Here is an 11,451-nt window from a genome sequence, read left to right as displayed (position 1 = left end):
GTTAAAATTCGTTTGAGTTGGGTTTAGAGAACAAGACTAACACATGGATAATCTAATGAAAAATATCAATCATCTATCACAATAGATTACCAATCTGCTGCACCAGTTGCATAAGATGAGTAATCTGTTGGGTTACATATTATGCAATAAATGATCTGTATGTCACAATAGATTAACAATATGTTACATTAGATTACACATCTGTTGCATAATTTGTAGTAGATAGTTAATCTGTTAGGAGACGGGTTCAGAGAACCAAAGCAATAGATGGGTAATCTGATGCAAGATATCAATCATCGGTCGCAATAGATTATTCATCTGTTGCACCGATTGGTATAGAATGGGTAATCTGTCGCAATAGATGTCCCATCTGGTGCATCATATATAACATCTGTTGTACTAGATATAACATCTGTTCAATATCTTTCATTGAGTAAAATTATTTTACTTAAAGAAGACGTACCACATCATCCAGAGGGTTAAAGAGATCAACCTCCTTAATTTTGGTGTTGTTCTTTGCAGCCAACCACCTAAACATTCTTGGATGAGAAACCTCATCCAGGTAATCCATTACCTACTTTCGGAGAAAAAAAATGACTTCAAATGTCCAAGTCTAAAAAATGTAAACAAGAAGCAAGCAAAAAAGTCATAATAACTATATTCAATATAAAGTCATGGATAAGTAAAAATAGTGATTAATTTTACCATGAAAACCCAAGGAAAGTCGTATAATGTGGTCGTCCCTGAGGATAGCTTTGTCAGTAAATATTGGACAGTCAAGTAGAAGCTGTCATATCCCTAGGGATAATTTTTGAATTTATCAAAATCCTCAGCACGCGCCAACAAACCATATTCTATGACCTTGTTGACGTTTCTTGCCAATATAACCAAATGGGCAAACCAAACCAAGCACAATTGCTCCCTGTACTGCTTTGTTATGGTTTTATCCATGAGATCTGTCAATAAATTTGATGTTTTGTAGCCACGTCGAGCAATGTAAAATAACCCATCTATTTTTCCTTGTGTTTTCTTTCCTTGGATCTTTTGTGGGGTATTCCCTTGGCGATAAGTGGTTCTTCTAGATGATGGCATCTCAAGCCTGTCACTATGGCAAACTCTTGCAATCCAAAATAAACCGACATGCCACATTAGTTGATCCATATTTCATCCATATTTTTGCCCCCCTCCTCCTAATCTTTATCATCCCTAATGTACTTGATCCTATGCTTGAGAATAACATATACCATCCTCATATGGAAACGGGCAGGGGTCCTCAGGTAGCTCATGAAAGCATCCAAAGCATATCTTCTTATAAAGTCCGTCTATGTTTTCGTTCTTCATAATTTTCCAAAGATAATTAAATTTTTTCTCCATCTGACATTTAGGTACAAGTTCACCAGTTAGTTTTGTTTCTACTTTTGGGTCATTTATCGGCATCACAACTTGAAACCTGTTAATACTAAAAGTTTTGATAGGATTATGATGGGATGTTGATATTAATTCATGCCCCATTGGTGATCCATTATCGCCATGTTGATGATCATCCTCTTTCTCTTTCTCACTCTCTAATTCCCCTTCTTTCTTACTTTTATTTTCTTCATCACCATCTACCGACCCTTGTCCACCTCCCTTAACGTTATTTTTATATCTCTCCTCTGCTTTACTTTTCCCTGACAGAGATTGTTCAGGAAGCTCCTCCGAATCCCTCTGTGCTATAGCCTTTTTTGGATGGTTAGACATTGATTCACTTTCACTTTCTTTTCTTTTGGGAGACATGTTTTACCTACAAACAACAGAAAAACAAAAATTATATTACAATTGATGCATGCATAAATTTTAAAAAATACATTACAAACACCATCAATACCGACACACCAACAACCACCACCACAAACATCACCAACTAATGCCACAAACACCACCAACTAATGCCACCATAAACAGTACCAACCAATGCCACCACCAGTGCCACCACGACGACGACCACCACCACCACCAATACCACAAACACCATCCAATAATACCATGACAGTCTATGGAATACTGCAATAGAAACTAGGATTTTCTCGAGTTCTTCCTATGATTTTACCATTAAAACTCAAAAGTGTAAACCCATTCTCGAAGATAATATAACTAAAAGTTTTCTTTTTTATCATTAACTTAAAAGCCCTTATTTTTTAGAAAAAAATAACAAATATAGAACTTTTATTAAACTTTATTACCTATGAAGACAGAGAAAACGACTGATACAAGCAAGAATAAAGTCAAAAATAACACCTATGTGGTCAGAAATAAGAAGAAAATTGATTTGTTATAAAGGGTTGAGCAATTTATTGAGTAGTTGTTGTCTGTACTGTATAATTGAGTGAGAAAGAGAAAAGAGCAAGAACTCGAGATTTAAAATGATAAAATATTTTTCTCGCAAATGGATGATTTTTATAGGTTGATTTGTATTTTGGAAAAGAATGAAAAGTTTTGAAAATGTTAATTTGTTCTAAATTGATCTTAATTATTTTTTAAAATTATAAAAGATATGCATAATTTTTATTCCTCTCATCATGCAATTGCCAAAAGACTCAATTGAAGTTGTAGTTGACCCTATGAACTCACCTTTGGTCCTAGATTAATCAATTTAGGTATTAGTCTAACATATTAACTCAATTGAAATTGTATAAAACAAATGTTCAACCTATTGCATCAGATTACACATCTGTTGTAAATTATCAATCGGATTAGGTCATTTGTTACAACAAATTATGCATCTGTTGTAAATTATCAAATAGATTAAGTCATCTATTGCAATGGATTATCTATCTGATGTAAATTATCAAATGGATTAGTCATATATCGCAATAGATTACCCATCTGTTGTAAATTATATAATAGGCGCTGCCATTTGTTATAATTGACCCTATGAGAACTCACCCCTAGCCCTAGATTAATCAATTAAGGTATTAGTTAAACATATGAGGTAATAAGAATCGGTTCAGCTCAGAATGATCGATCGATGACTCTGGTTGGGAGAAATGCAATACCATGTCATTATGCAATTACCAAAAGACTCAATTAAAGTTGTAGTTGACCCTATGAGAACTCACCCCCGGTCCTAGATTAATCAATTAAGGTATTATTCTAACATATGAGGTAATAAAAATTGATTCAACTCAGAGTGATTGATCGACGACTCTGATCGGGAGGAACAGAATACTGTCTCATCATGCAATTACCAAAAGACTCAATTAAAGTTGTAGTTGACCCTATGAGAACTCACCCCTAGTCCTAGTTTAATCAATTAAGGTATTAGTTAAACATATGAACTCAATTGAAATTGCATAAAAATAAATGTTCAATCTGTTGCAAAGATGTATTTTCTGTTGGATTTAATCAAACATATTAAGTCATCTTTTGCAACATATTACACATTTGTTGTAAATTATCAAATATGTGCTGCCATCTGTTGCTACAGATGACCGAGATTTGGAAAGTTTCAAACAAAAATTGTCATCTGTTGCACTTAGATGTTTTAAGACCCTTTTTTTAAAGCAATTTAGGTATTTTCTATCTGAGATTAAAAAGTTAAAATACTAAGGCGGTAAAAACTATTACTTAGATAACTCAAAAATCTCCCGAGTGAGTAGTCTTATTTGGACATGTCACCGTCTCCTCATGCCCCTCAAAAGTTATTAATGAATATTTAAAACCCATATCTAGAATACTATCTCCTTCAGCCATAAAGTAAGACTCAACTCATCTATCACTCTTCTTTATTCTCAATTTTCTTTCTTTCATTTTTTCTCTTTTTTTCTCTCTTCTTTCGGATGAGGATCCTTTCGAATCTCAATCGATCAATATCTTTTCTCGACTGAACTGGATGTTCTGATCCCTTTGCTTTTTTGACATTGTAGGTATGGTTCACCATTGCTCTTTTTATCTCATCTTTTTTATTTGTATGTCATTTAAATTAGATATTTACATCTATTGCTATTAATGATTTACCCATTACTAGTTTTCTATTTATTGAGAAAATTGAAGGAAAGGTGACTTTTAAGTCTTGAATGAACGAACCATTGTTTTTATTAAAATATGCAAAAAGTCATCTGTTGGGAGAACTTAAAAAGACTTATTGTCAGTATAATTTTTTATATTTTTTGTTTGTTACTTTGGTGGTGGTGGTGTTGGGGGTAGTGGTCGTGTTGGAACATGTAATATTTGTATTATTGATGGTGTTGGAATAAATAGTGTTGTTTCTTTATTGTCGATGTTGTTGGTGGTGGTGTTGCAATAGTTTTCTCAACTGTTACAACTGATGAATCAGCTGTTGGAACAGATGGAGCAATTGTTTGAATAAATCAAATCAGTAGAAAGGCTGGTTTGATTTATTCCAATAGATGAACCATCTGCTGCAACAATGCCTCATCAATTGAATAGATGGGTAATTTGTTGGATCAGATTGGTCATCTGTTGATTCACTCAATTTTGTGTTACCCTTTTGTACAGACGGAGTAACTATTTCAAGAAATCAAACTAGTAGCAAGGCTGGTTTGATTTATTCCAATAGATAAATCATCTGTTGCAACATGTCATCCATTTGTTGCAATAGATGCCTTATTGATTGAACAGATTGGTAATTTATTATCCGTTAATTCACTCAATTTTGTGTTACCCTTTTATAATGTTCTTTTTGTTCTTCTCTTGTTTGACATCGAATGTATTTCTCTTGTTTGTAGATAAAAGGAACTGAAACTGGATCCACTTTTGTCCGACCAATATTAAAGGCTAAAGTAAAGATGGGTTTAGAGGAATAAGCTGCTTGCAGATGGAACCACTTCATATGTGGGAGTTATCTATTACTGATCAACCTATCATGAAAACACACATCCAGTATAATAATTTTGTGAATGTTTGTTCTTTACCTATTAGGCGTTAATTCTTTAAACAAGATATGGCATTTTATAGTTAAGATTGTTAGGTTCAAACTGATAAGGCTGAGGGACCAAGTAGGTGGTGTCAATACCCTGTTACAATTTAATGACCATTTGTGGTCATATTTTTATGTCAAGTTTTGGGAAGGGTTCAAGTTTTTGGTGGCAGTGTAAATATCCAATAGTGATTGAACCGGTTTTAATGGCTTAATGGACTTTTTAAAAGGCCACTGAAGCGTCGCACAGTAGCAAACAACTATAGAATCAATAGAAATTCTCCTGGTCCAAATTTATATGAATGGGTTACTGGAGGAGACTATTATATAACAAAAGGTGTTTGGGAGAATACCTGTACGGGAAGGGGGAGTTTGAGAAGGCCATATATCATCTCAGGTCTTGTTTAAGAGGAAACACAGGGTAGGAAGAAAAGTGTAGCAAAATTGGTTAATGAAATTGACATAAAAAATGAAAAAATTAGATGATCTGCGAATGTAAAAGTGTATCCAAAAATAAAAATCCATCAGTCGTTGAAGAAAAAAGAAGAATGGTCAAGATGATTGGAGCTGGTCACTTTGGTAGAGACTGCAACTAGCGAACGTGGCCTTAATAAAGACCCATAAAATACTACACCAGAACTCTAAGGAAGTAGCTTCGCGAGCACGGAAGGTGGTATGATTTTTGGTCAGAATTGAAACTTGAACCAACTACTCCTGAATTAAAAACATAGGATCAAGCCAAGGTTGCAATTTCTCAAGTTAAACTTGCATCCCATGCCTCCTATTTATGGCTCTGGTCAGGTCAAAGGCAGTCGAAATAACAAGGCATGGGATTTTAGCCCAACTTCATACCTTTTTTTTTCTAATGTCATTGACCTAATCATATCCACAAACAAAAGGCATGGCATGCAAGTTAGACTTCAGAAATTGATGTCTTGGCTTCTCTTATTTTTAATTCAGGAGTTGTTGGTTCAGGTTTCAATTCTGACCGACAATCGTACCAATTTTCTGTGCTCGCGAAGCTTCTTCTTTAGAGTTCTAGTCCTGCACTTTTTTTAGAGTTTTCACTAAGGCCACGCTCACTAGTTGCATTCTTGAGCAAAATGTCCATCTCCAGTACTGTTGACCATTCTTATTTTTCTTCAACGACTGGTGGATTTTTATATTTGGATACACTTCCACATTAGAACCTTATTCAGTTTTTTGTTTCTCCTGTCAATTTCATTGGCCAAATTCGCTAGAAGTTCCTTACTTCCTTCCCTGTGTTTCCTCTTAAACAAGGTCTGACATGATATATGACCTTCTACACCTCCCCCTCCCCGCACAGGTATTCTTCCAAGCATCTTCTGCTGTATAAAATTCTCCTCCACCAATCCATCCATTTAAATTTGAATCAGGGCAATTTCTATTGATTCCATCATTGTTTTCTGCAGTGCGAGGATTCAGAGGCCTTTTCAAGAAGTTCATTGCACCATTAAAATTGGTCCAATCACAATTGGATATTTACACTGTCACCAAAAACCTGAACCCTTCCCCAAAATTGACACAAAAATATGAGCATAAACCATCATTAAATTGTAACAGGGTATTAACACCACCGTCTTGGAACCCTTCGGCCTTATCAATTCACACCTATCAAACTAAACTATACAATGCAGGATCTTATTTGAAGGATTAGTGTCTAATCAGTAAAAAATTGCATTCACAAAATCATTGCACTCTATGTGTGTCTATCACGGTAGCTTGGTCAATAATACATAACTCCCACGCATGAAAATGGATCCATTGCATACACCTTATTCTTCCTACCCCATCAAAACATGTCAGGCAGTGTTATTTATTCATCTGCACGCATGTGATTACAATTAAAAAAGATGAGTGAAGAGTCGTGACTTTTTATCTTAACACGTCAAAATAGCTGATGAACTGAATTCTCCATCTATTGCAATTGATCAATCAGCTATTAAAAGAAATCAAAACAACTCCTTCAACATATGGACCATTGATCTAAGGTGATTTATACACTTTTATATCATTATTCTAACTTATTTCGCCTTATTTTTAGAGCAATTCGTGTGATTAATGTATTCATATTGATATAAATAAGTATTTAAGTGTCCAAGTGTGTATTTATAATGTCCAAAATATTTTTCAAACAAGTTTGTGCTTAGTTGAGTCATTTAGAGTTCAATCCGAAAAACTAGTTTTACTAGCTTGAGCTAGGTGTGTGTCTAGTTGGTTTTGGTGGATTCTAATGTGTTTAATTTGTTCCAAAGATGTTAAATGTGTAATTATGTGTGGAATAACTTGTTTGTAATGTGCAAAGTTTAATTTGATTAAGTCAAGCGTTGGAATAATAAGTGGAAGACCATTGCGAATTTGTCTTATCTTAGCTCTTGTTTTGATTTATCATTGAGAATATTGTGTTGTTTTGATCTTTAATATATGGTGTGTGATATTTTAGGAGTCTTGATGAGCTAAATATGGTGATATATTGATGATTTAAAGATTGAAAATCCATAAAAAATACACCACGATATAAGGAATGAAAGATGAGATGAGAAAGACTTAATTAAAATTTTGAACGCAACTTTCAATGTGTTCATACAATTTTCATGCGTCGCATGCTGTATTTCAGTGCTCCCGTGCCTTAGAAAAATTGTGAGCGCGCGATATGCCTGCGACGTGCGCAACATTACGGGGCTACAACGCATGCGACACATGCTTTATTCCAATGCTGGTATGCAATATAATGAAATGGCACACAAATTAAAGAAGACGTGGAGGGAATCTTTTGTTGAAACTACTTGGGATCCGTGCAGCCTTATAATCCTAATAGGATTTGCAATATTTTATTACATATACACTACACACCTGGTACAGTAGGGGATATATAAAATTGGGGACACGTACAGGTTACAATTCGGTGGCTGCTACTTCTTTTTTAGGTCTTGTTAATATTTTTATTTAGTTGTTAATTTTTTATATTGTGTATTCAATTATTTAGATTGTGATTATAAATATTATCAGTTAAATATTCTTTTTTTGGGATTAAAGCAAAAAATATGAGTATTATTATTTTGAATTAAATTTAATTAATTTTGCTTATCGTTATTGGTTGTTTGTTTATTCTTGTTTAAATTCTTTTAAGGATTCGTGACCCTTAAATACATAGATTGTCGATATTTTGATCTTGGGAGAGGGAATAGGGAGATAGAACATGGGAATAAGCAAAGTTTTGGTTTTTATTCTTTTATAAAATAAAGAATTAAACTCAACGTCTTGGATAGGGATGTACTTAGATGCCTTACTTGATTCAAACGTGGGATGATAGCTTTAATTCACTTAATTGGATCATTACATCCCCGCTCAATTATGTAGTTGTAATATCCATATTAGGTGAAAGATTAGAGGTTGGGAAAGCATGATCATGCAATTAACCCTACGAATCAACAATCAAGATAAGCAAATTAGCGGACGAAATTCAATAACATAGTATGACTGTTCGAAGTACTTTAACCCTGGGTTTTCTCCTATTGATTGTCTCTACACTTTTATTTTCCGCATTGTTTAATTTTAATTTACAATTTCCAAACTCTTTACTTGGTTACTCTATCACTAAATTAATCTACATTGTCAACTGAAATCAAATCGTTGCCAAATCTAGTCTCTTTGGGATCGATAACTCGGCTTTCTTGAAGGACACTATATTACTTGGTAGACCACGTACACTTGAGTGTACGCTTGAGCGTTGTCAAGATTTTGGCGTCATTTTTGGAGACTTATTATTCGGCAACTACTTATTTTAGATTTATTTGGTGTTTTTACGCTTGGTCTTAATTTTGTTATTGCAGAAAACAGTTTTTTAAAGTGGTAAGCTGGCAAGGGATAAGGAGCTGATTGAACCAAGCTCTGAACCCGAGAAAGACTTTCACCAACGTAGGAGAGAAGCAATCTTTCACCCACGAATTCCTCAAATCCAAGAAGACCAAGAAAATCATGTGCTGATGGTTGAGGAACAACAAGTAGCGCGTAGGACTGTTTAGGAAGTGACAGTCCCACTTCTGATAAATTTGACTTCCCCCATTCAAAGATCGGCGGCTGGGGGGAATTTTGACCTTTAGCACAACATGGTGCAACGATTGATTAGTAGTGGACAATTTGCAGGGCTTTCACACGAGGATCCACAGGTTCACCTGCAAAATTTCATTGAGCTCACTGCTACATTTATTCCAACAAGTATAAATACTGATTATGTGAGGCTTACACTCTTCCCCTATTCACTTATTGGGGAAGCTAAAAGGTGGTTGAATGCGAAGCCGTCCAATTCAATCACATCATAGGATGACTTAGCTAGAAGGTTCCTTATTAGATTCTTTCCATCAGGCAAGACTGCGAGGCTTCGCAATGAGATAGTAAGCTTCAAACAGAAGCCTGATGAAAATCTATATCATGCTTGAGAACGCTTCAAGGTCCTTCTTTGGGATTGTCCACATCGCTAACAGTCGAATGAGGTACTTGCTCATACTTTTGTAAAAGCTCATAATCACAATACGAAGATTTTGCTAGATTCAGCCGTAGGTAGTCAAGCGCTGGAGTTGACTTATAATGAGTTGTACACATTGTTGAATCGCATAGCACAAGGAAATTCCGAGTGGCATTCAGATTCCAGAAGTGCCACAAAAAGAGTTGCAGGTGTACTAGAGATGGACCAATTCATATCCCTATCAACACAAGTGTCTGCATTACAGAATTTGATCAACACACAGTACAGCAGCATAAAATTAGGAGCTTCACAGCCTGCTATAGCCGTCAATGCAGTTCAATAAATTAGTGGTTGGTGTGAGGTATGCAGAAATAGTGGCCATTTGTGCTTCAAATTCAAAATCTATGATATATGTAGGCAATGCTCAAAGGCCAAATTATGGTAATGCCTACAATATGAAATGGAAAACTCAGCCACCAAATCAGTCATGGATTACTCCACAACCACAAACCCAACCAAATTAGTCAAGCAGCAATATGGAGAAGATGGTGAAACAGATCTTGATTAATCAGTCACAGTTTGCTATATACTTAAAAAATTTGCAAATGGCCACTAGAAGTCTGGAGTTGCATGTGAGGAAAAACCAGCAAGCAGTAAACACTAGGCCACAAGGTGGGTTGCCAGCTGACATAGAAAATTCAAAACAAGTCATGGCAATTACCTTGAGGAGTGGTAAAGAGCTTCAAGGAGAACCTCCAAAGGTAACAAAGGAGGTAGATATTGATGTGGTGACCCAACAGGTAAATGATAGAGATGTTGAAAATTCAAGAAAGTCTGAGTACTTGAAAGAAAAAGTTGCTAAACCAAAAATGAAGAGAACACTGCCACTACCCTTTCCTCAAAGGCTAATAAAAGTGAAGGAGGATGCCCTGTTCAGAAAGCTCTTTCATACATTCAGAGGACTCCACATTAACTTACCTTTGTTAGATTTTTTTGCAGCGTATGCCCAAGTACGCAAAGTACTTAAGGGATGTGGTGGCTAAAAAGGTAAAATTACAAATATGGGAGCTATAACACTGACTGAAGAGTATAGTGCTGTGATGACACAGAAAATCCCCAAAAAATTGAGAGATCATGGGAAGTATGCCATCCCAATCTAAGTTGGGAGTAAAGCAGTCCATGCTCTGAGTGATTTAGGGGCAAACATCAACTTGATGCCCCTATCATTGTTTAAAACATTGGGCTTGGGAGAGACAAGACCGACCACCGTGGTGTTGCAGCTGGCCGACGAGTCATTCACATATTTGGATGGAATAATTGAGGATGTACTCATAAAGGTTGTTAAATTTATTATACCTGCTGACTTTATTGTTCATGATTTTAAGGTAGATGAACAGGTGCCAATCAACTTGAGGCATCCATTTTTAGCAATCGAAGAAGCATTAATTGATGTTAGAGAAGGCACACTCAAAATAAGGATAGAGAATGAAGAGGTGGTGTTTAATGTATACAAAGTACCCACAATTATATCCTAAGTTAAAGATTTATGTATGATCAATGTTATTGAGGGGGAAAAGCGTGGGGTGGCTAGTCCACAAAAGACCTCTTTAAACTACCTAATTGAGCAGCTTAAGACTCTATCTCCTAAGCCTGAAATAATGGAAGTTGATGAGCCTGAAAAGGCTAAAGTTGAGAATCCTGCTGCTCTTGAGAATTCACACACAAAAGGGGTGAAAAGGATAAGAAGATGGCCTCTAAGTGTGGGGAAAAAATGAAGGAATATGATTGAGTTGAGTTGGGTTATGCCGCGATACTAAATCAGGCGTTACTTGGGAGGCAACCCAAGTTAATCAGGTATGTTTTCTTTTCAGTTTCTAATTTTATTTCACATAGTTTTTGTTTTTTGGTTGAGTCATAGGTTAATGGGAAGTCTGAGTACCATAAACTTGATCTTGGAGCATGGCAAAAATTGAGTGTGGGATCCTATGGCCTCCTTTTTGTGTGAAGATGCTACTAGTTAGGCTTAGAGGTTTCAGGGAGTATTTCT

General features: G+C 35.5%; 1 non-coding gene across 1 annotated transcript; it reads right to left on the bottom strand.

The window, feature by feature from the left end:
- Positions 1-9,315: 9,315 nt before the first annotated feature.
- LOC124887482 lies at positions 9,316-9,419 on the bottom strand. The gene has a single exon (XR_007045255.1). It is a non-coding gene; the product is annotated as a small nucleolar RNA R71 (small nucleolar RNA).
- Between the last annotated feature and the right edge of the window lie 2,032 nt (positions 9,420-11,451).

The sequence above is a fragment of the Capsicum annuum genome, chromosome 9 (assembly GCF_002878395.1).
Source record: "Capsicum annuum cultivar UCD-10X-F1 chromosome 9, UCD10Xv1.1, whole genome shotgun sequence".
Classification (NCBI taxonomy): domain Eukaryota; kingdom Viridiplantae; phylum Streptophyta; class Magnoliopsida; order Solanales; family Solanaceae; genus Capsicum; species Capsicum annuum.
Note: the sequence above shows the minus strand (reverse complement) of the source record. Positions and strands in the feature narration are given on the sequence as shown.